We start from the raw sequence: 16,498 nt of genomic DNA on the forward strand, positions 1-16,498 counted from the left end.
CAGTACTGTGCCTGCTCACAGAGAGTGCCACGCGACGGCACGGAGAACGAGGGAAGATTACCCTGGTATCTCTCACGTACTTCAAATAAAGGTTAGCATGTAATGTCTGAGCCTGTGGTCCTTCTCAGGGCACAGCGACTTTTCAAAAGAAAGGTGAAGGGATCCTCCTAAAAAATAAGGAATCAAATAGTTTGAGACTCACGCTGTCTCTGTGAAAGTTGGCTGCGACATTGCCATATGCCACACCATAATTAATGTCTTCGGTATAAAGGAAGATGGTCACGGGCTTGGGCACATCAAGTCAGATGCACAAGTGCTCAGCACCTTCTGCTGGGGCCAGATTTGTGAACTCAGTCAGCTCAGAGCAAGACTCCTTGGTGCAAGCAAGCAGGCTAGGTGCCACCACTTGAACCAGCAAGGCATTTCATTCCGGGTGCTGAATTCTTCCAAAAGTAAAATGCTTATCATGTGCAAGAGTGGTTCAAAAAACACTGTTCTGGCAGACTAAATAATTCCAAGTGTAGACAGAGGAATGGCTCACTGTGGAGAAAAGAAAGATATCTCTAAAAGTACATTTCATCTTTCAATAATTTTTTATGTATTAATCGCAAGATAGACATGCACGGACGGGGCAGGGGGAAGCAAGGAAAGAAGATGCCCAGTAAGTAAACAGTTTCTGTATGACAGTTAGGCACAAATATCTACTTATTGTACAGGTTGTTGAGATGTATAGATGAGATGTTAAAAACTCCACGAAAAGACCGGTTCAGCAGTCCTGCTTATGTGAAGATGCTCTATGAAATGCCTGGCGGGTAATCAGTGGAGATTTGCTAAGACCCAGTCTCAGCAGGTACTTAATACCTCTGTAATCACAGCTCGAATGAAGCTCACCCTCAACCTTTGTAGCATGTTTTCAGCATTTAACAGGACCCCTACTTACCTAAAAGATGTAAAGATATCAAGGTACAAGCAGGCAAGAAGCCGACCCCTTTTCAATTCATGTTAGTTGCAGAAATCTAAAGGTGTTCAAGAAATGCAGGATTGGGCCCAAAGAATTATTTTCTAAGTTTTCAAAGTGAAATATTTTGTGTAGCTGAACTAAATAATCTGGAGACTTTCGTATGAAAATGCATAGCTGGCAGACTTCTGTAGCATGAAAGATATATACATCCATGGGTGCACATACGAGTGTGTGCATGCATGCGCAGGGGAATGTTGAATAGTTTATACCAGTGAATATTTAAGCAGGAAACATGAGTAACAGGTATTATAACTAATAAACTAATCAGTTTAGAGCTGTGCTTTTCAAACAAAACATTATATTTCTTGAACAGCCATAACCTGATACAGCGTTTTGTCAAAAACACTGAATAAATTATTAGAATTTTTTTTTCCTGGTAATAACAGTATAATTTATGTCCCCATAACAAAAAAGTTAGAAGCCCGTTCATCAAGCAGATTGTAGCTGGGTGAGATTTTATGCTAATAAGTTAGAATTCCAAGTTTGATTTACTCGATTGATAATATAGAGAGTATCAGTGAAAGAGAAATACATTTTTAATATACTGCTCTGCAGTCTCTGCAGTAAACCAGCAGATGAACTATGAAATTTATTTTTTAGATTTCATTAGGATTGTATTAAAATGTATGAAAGATTATTATCCATATAGGTAAAATAAAAAAAGATCTGTCTATTGTGACAATTACAATTTTTTAAAAATCCTTTGGGGTTGGAGTTTGTTGGCAGGTTGGAAAGGCTAGCTCGACATAGTCTCAAACTACAGCAGAGGCAATAATTTATAGCATCTGAATGGTAAAACAGTATTCCGGTATTTAAATTAGCCTTTAATAGATGGCATGAATCATTTTCATACTCATGCTTTTGCACATCGTACTGCACCGCTAGAAATGCAATGTTTGTGGTGACATTGTTTAAGGGTCTAATCTTATATTGCCGCTTCAATAAGTTTCCAAGGGTTGCAAGAAAATGAGATGGGGTTCACTGAACAACTAATGCAAAAAAAAAAACTTTTTACAAATAAAGCACAGCTTAGCTGCTTAGATAATTCTTTTAGAAGAAGACAATTTTGAGTTACACAACAACAGTATACCAAAAATTATTTTTAATGAAAAGTAAAAGAAGAAAATGACAAATTTTATCCAAATCCAAGTTTGTGACCTCTTGCAAAATAGTAACTTTGAACCATAACTGTTTGTAATGCGATAAAGCATAATGTAAATTTAATGGATTTCAAGACACAAGCTATTAAATACCACACAAATCTGGTAAATCCATTTGAAGAGCCAGTTGCCAGGCTCCTAGGTCTTGCTATACTTTCAGAAACTGCAAGTTAAATTTGTAGCACCCCCGGTTGGGATTCAGAACTACAGCAAAAACAATGACTTTCTTTCAGGTTTTACATACCAGTCAGGAGAGTCACTATTCCAGGAGGTTGCCAACATATACAGAGACAAATACATGCGAGCAGGGAAAGCCACATGGAGGGAGGGGTGAAGGGCAGTCTCGTCACTGTTAACCTACCGTCCCACAGCCTGCAGCCAGCCCAGCTGCCATCGCAGGGATGTGAGACAGATTTGCCCAAGGTCATTCCACCACCATTGGCCAGACCAAGACTGAATTGAAGGAGGGTGAAAAATACACTGTGTAGGAAAAATAGTAAACCTTTCTTCACTGATGAGCCATAAAAATGCCCGGTAGACAATAGCACCAGTAGACCAAGTGATCCATAAATATGTTTCTGTTCTGCAAAAGAAAAAATAGAATTAACTGCAGAATATTTTATCATGCTGAGCAAAATGCAAACTGACTACGGGCTGCAATAAAGCAGCCACAGGATACCTGTCTCACCAGCTTAACTCCCTCTGAGTTATCTCCCAACTCTCATGGACAAACACCAAGCTCCCTCAGCATCAGGAACTAAATATATCTGCCTAGTCAGCAGAAATGTTTATGAATTTTTAAGATTCTTAGGCTTAAAATATTCACTGATGAAAATTCAGGAACTGTTATTAAAATCCATGAAAGAATCAATGATCATTTCGTGAAAAAACACAAAGATAGCAGCTTTCTTGGCTGATCTGACGAAGGTGCGTCCCTTGGTACGCGGTCTCTTTCGTGTAGATACAGCGCTTGAACAAGCAGAGTGGGGGCATCCCCATCTCCCATGGTACCTGCCCTGTTACCTCCTTCAAAAGAAAGCAGAGTCAGTGGTAAACACAGCACTGATATACTCCTGTAATTACTACTGTACATTACAATCATGCTTTTAGGCTTCCTATCCATTTCCTGGAATTTATAATGAAGGATGTCTGACCCTATCTCACTGTAATTTTTGGCCCTGGACCCTCTATCGCAAACACTGTATCTCTGAAATGATGTTTCCAATCTGCAAAGAAAAGGTCTCCCAGAGAGGTTATATTTCTATCCTGTGATATCATCAAACAGTAAGGTTGTAAAGCTACAATTTAAAGCTGGATGCTGAGTAAAAAGTCAGTTTAAATTACTCCTCTTGGCCAGTGACAACAAAGCCTTGGAGTGAAAATGAGGCTTCAGAACAAGACATTTGAGTTCTGTCTCTTGAATCTGATCCACAGGCAGATTATTTGGGTGAGTGTGCCTAGCTACCAGACACCACCACTTTCGCTTGACTACTGTTCTTTTTCCACACTTGGGTAAGAATGTCCAAGAATATCAAGACTGATGTTCTATGACTTTTTTTTAGACAAGTATTTTATATAACCAAGACAGTGTAAATCAAGATTGTCAAGCCAAAATAAGAAAAAAATCCCTGTGAGAGTATATTGCTTCTAACACAGAATCTGCAGCTTTTTTATAAGACAAAAACAACGCTGTTTTCACTCCAAAGCTCCTGTGCCTATTTCACTACAGCATTCTGCCTAGAATCCTTCCCAACACTTCCTAGTGACTTCTTGTCACTTAAAGGTGAACTTTGAGGATCTAAAAGGATCTTTGAGGTCCCTTCCAACCCTAACCATTCTATGATTCTAAAGAAGCTCATCCTAACAAAAATCCAGTCCTGCGTTTGTTGTAACAGTCTAGGAAGAGTAAAGAGCAGTTATTCTGCAAAAGTCCCCACTCACTTTCTCTGCTACATTGTGGAAGCTGGGTGCAGAATCATTTTGGAAATGATTAAGAGAAACAGGAGTATTTCCTCCTATGACATGAAGATCCAGTGCTGGTACATTGTCATGTCTAAATCTGTATTTTTCACGGTGAGAAGGCATATGCCTCTTTAAGAACAAAACAAAATTTAGCATGTTTACTAAATCTGCCATTACCAATAAAGTAAATTGTTAGTGATGAAAGAAATAAAAACAGTGGGCAAAATTTTGGATTGAAGTCTTTGCATCTGGGTTCTAATGTTAGGACGTGAATTCAGTCTTAACTTCGTCAAAGTCTGGGCTGTTTGGATTTGAGACAAGTTTTCAACACAATCTGGTAATTTCCAAGCCCAGAAAGCCAACCGTGTCCTGGGCTGTATCAAAAGGAGTGTGGCCAGCAGGTCGAGGGAAGTGATTCTGCCCCTCTACTCAGCTCTTGTGAGACCCCACCCGGAATACTGTGTTCAGTTCTGGAGTCTCCAACACAAGAAGGACATGGAGCTACTGGAACGAGTCCAGAGGAGGACCACGAAGATGATCCGAGGGCTGGAGCACCTCTGCTATGAAGAGAGGCTGAGAGAGCTGGGACTGTTCAGCCTGGAGAAGAGAAGGCTGCGAGGTGATCTTATTGCAGCCTTCTAGTACTTAAAGGGGGCCTACAGGAAAGCTGGAGAGGGACTTTTTACATGGGCATGTAGTGATAGGACAAGGGGCAATGGATTTAAATTGAAAGAGGGCAGATTTAGATTAGATATAAGGAAGAAATTTTTCACTGTGAGGGTGGTGAGGCACTGGAACAGGTTGTCCAGAGAAGTTGTGGATGCCCCATCCCTGGAAGTGTTCAAGGCCAGGTTAGACGAGGCTTTGGGCAATGTGGTGTAGTGGAGGATTTCCCTGCCCATGGCAGGGGGGTTGGAACTAGATGATCTTTGAGGTCTCTTCCAACCCTAACCATTCTATGATTCTATGATTCTATGATTCTATATTTTATCAATAGACTAATATCATAATTTCAATGTACCTTTAGCATCAGATAAAGGTGTACAGAGAACTTGGAAATCGTATTTCTGCCTAAATATTTTGAAGGAATTATAAGCAAAAGCTAAGGTTCCAGTTTAGAAACACCTGTGCTCAGACCCAGTTTTCCCTAAGTAACCCCACTGAAATCAATTTTCTAAGCATTTTCTAATTTGGTAAAAATACTCTTTGGGACTTCAGCAGGAAGAGAGAAAAAAGCTCAGAACAGTGCTGTATTGAGGTTCTGTCATAAACCTGAAACTATTATAATGCCAACTGACTGTGACTATAGTAAGTATTCCATTTAAATTTTCCAAGTCCAAAATAATGAAGCTGACAGTCTTTCAAAGTGTCTAACCAGATCACAGGTGCAGAATTGCTAATTGTTGCAAACTGTTACAGGTATCTTCTAAAGCAAACTTTGCACAAAGAAGTAGATAACGAGACCAATTGATTTAACTGAGGAAAATCAAATAGGTTTTTGGACACAAAAATATTTTTTGAATACAGAGAATTTACATCTGCTATTTACAGCTGCTGCGTGGGCATTAAAGAATCTTTATTCACTTGGAGATAGCATTCAGAACTGCAATAAAAAAGGAGAATTTTGTATACAACTGTGTTGAAAAGGGAGAGTAAGATTGTTTTTTATTTTATATAAAAACACCTCACATATCTAGGTAGGTGATCTGTTTTCTGATACCCAGGAAACCCTTGATAAAAAGCAAGGACTTACTTGCAAATGAAATATGGTTGCAAGAACATAGTTAATTTCTCTAAGGAAGTATTTTGCAACAGCAATTCATTTCCTAGCCTCCCTGTAAATTTGGGATACCACAGTAGAGACTATTTTTGTAGTATTTACAACCCAGTTAGAATAAAAAAAAAAAAAAACTCCCACTGAAGGAAGTCTGTACTAGGCAAAAAATAAAGGAAAACATTAAAATCTGTTCTGCACAAACAAAATAACTTTGTGTCATGTCCCTCTATCTAGAAACATTAATAACTCAGACAAGTGCCCAATTGACTTTGAGATGAGGTGGCTCATGGACTGCAGTGAAAACTGATTTTCCAAGCACTCAGTGGATTGAGGCAGAACTGACTTATTTCACTTTACTTTTAATTCCTAAAATTGACTTACTTGCTGCAAACAGCCTGGCAGAGGATGTATAATTCTGTTGTCAGTGCTAGGCAGAGTTTTGCTGGAACCCAACGTCTCTCTTACTTGGTACCTTTTTTCTGCGTGAAAGTACATCTGTGCAGCTGCACATGGAGAATCTTCATGGCTCTGAATACTTAAAATTTCCTCTGCCAGAAGAAAGTTTTTCCCAAACCAGATAAACATGAAATGATCAACAATACAATTCTGCAAAGATACTTTTTAAAAGAGTTTTTCTTTTGAAGGAGAACATGGTTAACCATCTTTTTGTTCGTGCTCTGCAAAGGCGAGTTACCTTGTATGATCTTAAGCAGCAGTTTCTGGAACTTCAATTATTGCTTGAAGGGTAATAAATCACATTGTGTCTTTCTGCCTCCTTCTTTCCCCTGCAGATTGGTACAGCAACCCACTGAACTGCTGAAGAGGAAAGAGTTTCCATGAAAGTTCCAGTTGTTTTGCTGGAGGAGCAGTAACATGAGTTTTGAATCTGAAATAGAGGTTGTTACAAAGTCAACAGCCCATAGCATTTTTCTCTGTGGGATGCAATAAAGATCCACTGGTGAGCTTGATTCAAGTTGTTCTTTAGGTATAAGTCATATTTCATCGAACATTTACACAGAGGAATGCACCAGGTAACTGTTTTAACCTCAAAATCTTCCTCAGAGCCCACCCCAGTCTCATGGCCTACGAGACATTGGAGATCAGCCACGGTAATCTTGTTTTTTAAGACTGATCAATATTTATCTGACATGTTGGTTCTTCATATCCCTCCTGTGTACCAGTCTCACTGCTGTATCATGGAATAAACTCTCAATCTATTTCAGGTGGAACTGCAGCAGCACTTGGGAGTATGATGCCTCTAACCCAGCCAGAGCCTCTGGCCAGTGAAAGGCAATATATAACCACTGTTTCTAACAGGAGGATGTTAAAACAGTGCCCACATTCTCTTGAAATAAAATCTGAGAAACTATACTGTCATGTCAAAGAAATCCCTTAGAAACTTTTAAAAGGAAAATTTAAAATAAAACGTTTATGCCCTTTTAAGAGAGATGGACATTCTTAATTTGAAAAACTTGATGAGTAAGCTAATTCCTTTCTACTGTTCAGTGCAATATGTACACAACTAACGATAAGACCTTTGTGTCACATAGGGCAGCTCTTAATAAAATACTCGTTTAATGACTCTGAGGCAAAATGCTGCAGTACACACAATCTTCAGCTGTACAATCCATTTAATACAAGTATGATTAAGCGTTGGGCTCCCTTTCCTCCCTATGGCATTGAGAACAGCTCAGAGCTAAACACAAAAGAACGGAGGCTTCATTTCTCCTCAGCACATAAATTATTACATTCTCAGGACATAAAATAATATTTATAAACTCTTTCTAGTTATTAAGATTAGTAGCAGAGTATCTATCTGTTTACCTGATTGTTGTATAGTTTTGCCCTACTATTGCCATAGTTTTGCCATTCTATGATTCTATGATTCTTTGATCTCCTATAGCTACTCAGTGAGCAGATAAGAGGAGCCCACTATGCAGAAGCTGAAGCTGATTTTACACGTGAGCTTTTGAAAAGATTGTTGTTTGACACGAGACCACCAGTTGGAGCCGAGTGCCTCAGCTAGGTGAGCAGGCAGAGCAAAATCACCTACAGACTGTCTCAGTCCATGGCCAAACCCACCGCAGAAAAAAAATACCAAAGAAGCAGAAGCTAGCTCAGCCCTTTATGGCAGTGCGATATTTCCTTTCCTTCTCTCTATATTGAAAATGACAGTTTGGCCTGAGTCACAACATAAATGTAGCACAGCAAGACAAACCTGACTGATGAGCATAAGAATAGAGCAGTGGTTCATTTAATCAAGTGCTTTTATAAGCAACTAATGTAAATTAAAATGCTGAAAGAAAAAATATCAAAGTTACACAGGCTGCTTGAACCTGCTTTAAAAGCATACCAACATGTATATCCACACCCTTTTTCTGCTTCTTTAGTTCCTCCTGGAACTATAATATAGTTTTTTATAATTAAATGAAAACCACAAACCAGACCTTTCGAACTGGATTGTACTTTACATTAACAAAATACTCCCTCATGGGTGAGTCAGTCTGCAATGCCCATTAATGGCTAACAGCTCCGTTAAAAAGGGTGAGCAAAAAAAGCCCTAGAATGTTTTATTGTTTAACGTGAAAGCACCCAGAACAATAGATGGGCTTTTTTTTCCATGAATCAAAATAATAACATTTAATTAATTAAATGCACGCAGCATCTGATTCTGTAGCTGTTCTATGCATGGAAGTCAACTGGGTTTAATAAGATGCAACACAATAGAGTCAATTAGTGCATTTGCCTCTAACCTACAAAACAAGGGCAGTTGGTTTGCTTGCATGTAACCTTACTCCTCAATGAGTATCTAAGGGCTCTAGTGACAGCTATTCCAGACAGATTTTTTTTTTCAGAAGTGGCTACCAGTTATGGGTATCTCTAGCTTTAAATGCCAGACCAGAAACATTTTTGGTTTTAGGAAAAAAAAAAATTTTATGTATAAAAAGATCATTTTTATCTTTGAAAAAAAAGACAAAGTGTCAAAAAGTAAATACCACAAAACAGAAAAGCTATTTCTGAAATATCTATCTTCAGAGTACGTCATATTCCTTCCACATTTAGTCAGGAATTTTCAAGAGATGGGAGTGTCTATGCTGAGTGCAAATGTGATCAGAATAGTACAGAGTATGAAACCAGTCGAATATCTGAGGAAAAAAGGTAGTTTACGAACTTATTTATTCGTCTAGTCAATATAATTATCTCCCTACTGAAAAGAAATCAGAGAATTGTGATTCCAATATCCTGACCATGCAGTATATCTACTGGAAAGTCTATTAATTACATGTTAGTCTATTGGATATATCAGTCTATAGTACAAGGGTAGGGATTGATTTTCAATGTCATGTTTGAAAAGAAAATAATCAGGTCATCCAAAGACAGGAACACACTGGCAACACCTTCTTATCCCGCCCAAAACAAATCCAAGCTTTGCCTGTTGGTTTGTCTTGAATGAGAGCGTGATTTAACTCAGGAGAAGTAGGTAGATAACCAATAAATACCTTTTAAAGTATCTGTTGCCACTTGGAATTAGTACATAGCAACCAAATATTTGCAAGGGAAAGAAATGCACTCTGGAAATAAGGTTTTGCAAATGACCACTCCTAGAGATAATTTAACTTCTCTTCTTTTAATAGTAAAATGGTGGCTGAAAAGGCAAAATGATAATCCATCCTCGTACCAGTTTAGGCTTTGAGAAAACTCAGCTGAGCAGGAAGATCAGATCAGATTGTAAGGCGTCATTCCTCCCAATCATTTGCATAAGAAAGAAAAATTGTACCGTGCCTCAGACCTGCTAAATGGAAGACAGATCATGGCATGAGGTGTTAGAGGAGACTCAAGTGCTGTCTAAGTGAAGTTGCCTTTCAGGAGCAAAGTAGTCATGAATCATAGATTGCATGTGATTTTGTGTGTGCATGTACAAGTGGCAGACAGTGAAAGTAATGGGCACAGCTCATTTTCCATCCACATCCAGCAAACATATAGTCACATCAAATGTCACCATAACAAAACCCTGTAAACTGATCTCACAGCAGTGAGCAGAAAGCTGTTGGTTCACCTTGCTTTACAAGCACTGCATCAATTTCTCTCATGCCAGTTTTATATTTCTCCTTAGAGACAAAGAGATTGGTAAAGAAAGCATCAGCCTCGTGTAAGTTGGCCCTGTGCTGAGTTTGGACCAGATGATCTCCAGAGGACCCTCCCAAGCAAAATAATTCTTTGATTCTCTCACTTAACAATTCAGTCGATACTGGGAAATAGTGTATTATGTCAGTCATTTTCAAAGGAATGATAATAAAATGTATGTAGTACTCTATTCAGTCATCTGTTCACAAGGTATGTTATACATTTCCAGGTATTTACCACAACATATCTACTTGGACATTGTTTTCCTTCTTGAAATTTGTAGTTATATATGTCTCTGCACTGGAAACCTAGATATTTTGATTTTCATATACTTTATTCTCACTAATGCTAAATGCCCATAGTTGCGATTGAACCTTTGAAGGTCAGCATAGAGTCCCATAGCCCATTTGCAGGTTAACCTTCCTTTGTTTACAACACATCTTTTTCAGTGTAGAGGTTTTGATCAAGACCTTCCAGGGCTGAAAGAAAAAACAGCCTTCTGCATAAAAAAATTAATTGGCATTGGGAAAAAATAAAAATTAAGAACTGAAATCCTTTCATGACAAAATTCTAGTTTTGCACATGGACACTAGTCCTGGTCTGAGATGCTCTTTTGTATTGGCATCATTAGAGGGACCAGATCTCATCATTAAAGAAGAAGGAGGAGAAAATTCTGTCTGATTAATATCTGAAAAATGACAACAGTTTGATAAACATAAACGTTTGCAAAGTCTAAGGGAAAGATGAATGGGCAGAAGGCAGCTGAAGTGACAAAGATACAAGATGAATATTATTAACACAGAGTTTTTAAAGTTATCAAAGAGATTATAATTTTTTTAGATATGGTAAACATATCACAGTTCCTCCTTCTTTGCTCCTTTGACTGAATTTCCATCCCTGGAGACATTTATAATGTGTGTGGACCATTTCCTGAAGACTTCTTGTTGGACCTGGTTTGATCATGAGGTTGAACTAGATGGTCCCACGATTTTAACTGAGTACTTCAAGCCTACTACAAGAGGTTTTGACTTATCTTCATACACATGGTCACTCACCTGCTAACTCTTGTTTTCTCAGGAAAATAGCAATAGCACTGTTAGCTTGATTGCCACCCAGGGTCAGTATCTCCTACTATGCTAAATTTTATTAGGCTCAATAAACCTAATGATCTTGGCTGAGATTTTTATTCATCAATACTCTTCAGTTCATCTTATTACACTATGCATTGCTGATGGCACAAAATGGCACTTAGAGCATATAGGAAAGGCACCAAGGTCATGTGGGTGGTTCAAAATTATAGTGCAGCAACAGCTACTAAACAATTTTCTTAGTAAGTGCCCAGCATGCATATGTTAGAACCTTGGGTTAGGCAATGGTATGCTATGCTACTCGAGTTCGCACTTAGTTATCTGGAAATTGAAGTGATATGTCAACATCATTAAATGGGCACTTCTCGGAGATTGTGAGGGAAAACTTATGAGCCTGATATGGGAGCATAAATGTTATGTTCTGATAACATAACGTATTTTCTTCTCCATTTGTAAAGAACGGACATCTAGCCTGATCATTCAGCAGTTTTATTTTTCCTTCTTGTGTATTTTATTTGCCAGAAACTCATTCAAGTTAATTTCAACAACTTGTTATTCTCCTGAATTTGCCACAACTTTTTATTTCAAACAAAATGTTTTTCAAAAATGTAAATGTTTTGTTCTGCTATTCCAAAAGCAACACTTTTATTTATCATTTTTAACATTTCCTTACTAAATTTATCTACATTTTTTTTAACTAAGGGGGATAAAACAAGGCATTGCAAATGACAAGTTCTGCTTGATCCAAAACAAATTATTTTTCATTTCAGTAAAAGAAAAAAGAAAATTCATTTCAGGTCTATGTGAGATAACCTTTTCTTTTTCTAGTTCAACAGTGAACTGCAAAAACGATTATTCACACAGCTCTACTTAACTTATGCTGATTTCATGGACACTTTGGCTCTGTGGTGACTTCGTATTGTTCTAATAAGTGAGTAAGCCAAAAAACAGTGGTATGGAGGAGATCTGCAAACTAGATGCCCTATATCAGTGCTCATTGCTACGCAGAGAAAAATGAGATTATTTTGAATAGGAGCTATTATCCAGCTTGTTTATGTCTGCTTTGAATGCTCCTAGAGAAAGCACATTTTTGGCACACACAACCACCAAAGTGCTACTAGTTCATGACCCTATTCATTTATTATTGAAAAGTGTCACCCCAAGCACCTGGGAAAAAAATAACTTAGCCTCATGTCCTGAAGTTAATCTAACTATTAAGGTATCAAAGAATTTGGCATTGAGTTAATAAATCATTCTAGTAAGCATTGTTATGAAGTAGGGTGCAGAAAGAAGCAAATAACCCCATGGAAATCAATCTGTCAAGGACTGAAATGAATTACTGTATAATGGAATATATTTTAACCACTTCTCAGCTGTTTGACTGCTGAGCCATAAAAATACAGACGTTTTCTGTGCACTGCAGACCAGATAGTGTCAATATGTCTAACTTCAGGGCAGATTATTTATAACAAAGCAAAAGCAACACTAAAAGATATGTTTATGGGCTGGAAAAGCAAATTGAAAAAAAAAGATGAAGTTCCTCAATACTTTTGTAAGAAAGGTGTGTTAGAAATTTTTAAGATGAAAGACAGTTCTACCTGGGTTAGAATTAGCTGACATTGCTGGAGCAAGGCATGGAATACTTTCAACATAGCCCTTCTAATGGAAGGCATAACATTAGCAAACTCTGAATATGAATGTGGAAAGTTGAGAAGGTTACTCATCAAATTACGCATAGGTGAGATTCAAACCACATGCTCTGCACATGTGTTCAAAATGGGTGATGCTCTGATTTCCCCATCCAGGGTGAGAAAAAGCCTTATACAAAGATTGACTTCCTTATATAGACTTAGTGTTTATACTTGAAAGAACTATCATCAAGGGTCATTGACCTCCGGCCTGCTCTGATTGAAAAACATCCTCCTGTTGAATTATGCATAGCTTTATTTATGTTCTAATTTAAATATCATATAATATTTAACTTCTTGTTATACATTTGTACAGTTAACTGCATGGTCATTTGCTGTTTACCAGACCTGCAGGTTTCAGGGCCATAGAACACAGTCTGGATTGACTTCTCTGTGAACGTCCCACTTCTACTTGTAGGAGCTTTCTTTTCTAAAGCTAAAAAAAAAGGTTAAAGCATCTTCATATTTAAAAAAAAAATGAAAGAAAAAAGAGACTAATGTTCTATCTGCCAAGGACCCAAAGGCACTCATTTCCCTTGGAAGCGCAAATTAAAGAAATGAATTTAGTTTTCTTAGGTTATTTAAAACTTCAATCATTTGGATGTTTATTAGGTGAAGGAAAGACATTGTGAAGATTTATTTTTTATGCCTAGCATTTTGTTAGGCAAGATGTTAAATCAGCCACCCGAGTAGGAAAGAATAGAAAAAGTTAGAAAATATTAACAGTCCACAATATATCTTGCTCTAGTAGAAGTCTGCGGAGAAGAAAGAAAAGTTTGGAGGCCTCATCTTCCTAGTACATCTTTCCCATAGATGAGACAGAGAAGCACATGTTCCCTCTGTAAAATAAAATGCCTGTGTCTACACTGCACAGTGGAGCTGGTTTAAGGTAGGCTGAGCCCCATGACATACAGACTGCCAGCCCAAGGCACGCTGCTCAGTTTCAGCTGAGGCTTAGATATCAGTCCTGGCCAAGACCAGTCAACCTCAGGAAATCATGGCCTGTAGCATGACTGGCCCTACCCATGATCATGGTCTCCATCCTGAGTGACACGAACAGGGGCTGTGTCTGTGCTGAGGGAGCTCTACAAGTGGGCTGTGGCTACCTCTTGCAATGTGGATAATGGGCAAGTCCTGTCATGAGAGCACATTTGTTCTCTCCTGGCTTCCCAAGTTACCCCAGAGGAGTGAAAAAGAGCCAGACCATTAATCCACTTACCCTTGCACCAGCCTGCAGAACTGGCTGGGTGCACCAGAGGGATGGTGCTGCCTACGTGCGCAAACCTGTGTGCTGGAGATCTGCATGAGGGATGATGCCTCAGGGGTCGCGGTCCCTCCTCATCTCCTCCGGAGCTTGTCTGGCTCTACATCGCTCTTCATTTCCCTACAACAGTCACACAAGGCCCCGCCAAAACTTTTAGGATTCTTCAGGCAAAGATGGGCAACCTCCAACCCCCACCATCTTCCCTCCAGACAGGAACAAAGGAAGCCTGGAGCAGAGGTGAGATGTGGGATACAATACAAGGTAATGCGTTTAGACTGAACCTCAGCATTCCTGCTGCAAAACTCTTGGCCAGGCTGAAGCTAGCTGATTACAGGAAAACAGTTCAATGCAACCTTAATATCGCCAGCTTTAACACTGTGACAGGGATAAAACTGTGGGCTGTTATGGCTGCTATGAATAGCACAAATTAAGTGTGTGTTTTCAAAAAGATCCTCACCCTAGTACTCAATAAATTACTGACAGAAGCAAAGAAATAATTCATGTAGCTGAAAATCTCTCCAAAAAGCATTATTTCTTGACTCTGAGAAATAAGTGCTCTGTTTACGCTACAAGACAAGCAATACAGCAGTGTATACACTTCCCCTAATGGACCTTCTTACTTTCAAAATTAATTACTCCAGCAAGACTGTGAAATGTAAAATACAAAATATTTTGCCTTTTTTTTGGTCATAGCTGAAAAAAAAATTACATTTGTAGAGAATTTTTAATTAAAAAAATTAAAACCCTCTCATTTATCTTTGTACTTTAATTAGGTATTATGCAAGTAGAAGGAGGTTTGTTATGTCATTTCTGAAAACAAAACAAGATTATCAAATCACAGTGGTCTAATGACATTCCTGCAATATTTTAGGAACATGGTTTTCTGAAATGAGAGCTGATATTTTTCATCTCATTTGCCAAGCCTCAGATCCTAAGGCCAGGGAAGATTCTGGGGTTTTTGTGTTTGAGTTTTTTGGGTTTTGTTTTGGTTTTTTTAAGAGCTGCTTGAGTTCAGGTATGACTTCATGGACATGTGTTTACAACTGAAGAGCAGACTATGGAGGTAGACAAGATATATCTGAACAAACTAAGCTGTGCAGCACCTTAAAGGGCTGTGCAGGCTCATACTCTCAAAGCAGCCTCTGAGCAGGCTGGAAGTCAGATCCACTTTTCATGGGAGTTCCCCAGCTGGGACATTAACATGAGCAGGAATCAGCCTCTATACATTCTACACAGAGCTCAGTATATTGAGTTTAACACACTTGAATCAAACAAATGAGGGGTTTTTTTTACTATTGGGATTAATTTTTACTACTGGGATTAATTTTTTTTACTATTGGGATATCTTACTATTTTTTTACTATTGTTGCTATTTTTTTTAAGACTAGGACTGGAAAAAGGGCTTTCAGAAGAAGCTGAGGAGTGAGCTCACCATATGAAACATCGACATGGCAGTATGAAGAAAATGAGAAGATAAGTCAATCAGGAAAGCCAGTGAGAAGATGACGAGAGAATCCTGTGGTCAGTTGTGTCAATAGCTGTATCAATAACAATTAAACAGGGTAGAGTTCCAGTCTTAGGGTACATCTTGTATCAACACCAGACATTGTATGACAGAGCAGTTATTTTTGGTGTGCATTTAAACATAAACTGTTATTTAAACCTGATACAGTGGCTTGGAAACTTCTGAAGTGCCAAGCAACTACATAGCTATCATTGGCTATCATTCAGTGGGAAGAAATGCACCATTTGCTCAGGATTGAGTAAAGATAAACTCATGGGAAAATATAACAGTGAAGGAGGAGAGAAACATGGGGTTTTTTCTAACTTACAGAATGGCCATTTCAGGATTATTCTGTATTGAGTCCCCTAAATACAAAATACAAAATACTCAACAACAGGAAATATGTGGGGGCACTTCTAAATATAAAAATCAACAGGATGGGGCAACTCTGTAAGAATGCAGAATTTGGTATGTAAGTTGCTTACCTGATTGTCTATGCCAGACTTTTCACTAAGACATCAAAACCAGTATGATTTCTCTTGGTAAAAGTCCCCATTTCAGACCAGAACATCCCTGGTTCCTGTTTAGGTTCAGGTTCAGCCCTGCACTTGAGCCCAACTGACTGTTTGTGCCACTGTCAGGGTCCTTTCGTTCCTCTCTCTTATTCGTTTTAAGCATTTGTAGATTATAATAGATAGCAAAGAATTTGCTAAGATTACATTGGGCAATGATTATCTACATCCTGAAAATATTCAGATCCCACTGAGAAGCTGAGATGAGTCCTTATATTCATGGGAATTAGTTCTGGAAACTAAGTATGAAGCTGTACACACCGTGACCAACATGCACAAACATCTTGGCACAGCCAAATGAGAGAGATCCAGGTCAGTCCTTTTTACCCATCTTCCA

This window comes from Tauraco erythrolophus, chromosome 3 (genome assembly GCF_009769465.1).
Source record: "Tauraco erythrolophus isolate bTauEry1 chromosome 3, bTauEry1.pri, whole genome shotgun sequence".
Lineage (NCBI taxonomy): Eukaryota > Metazoa > Chordata > Aves > Musophagiformes > Musophagidae > Tauraco > Tauraco erythrolophus.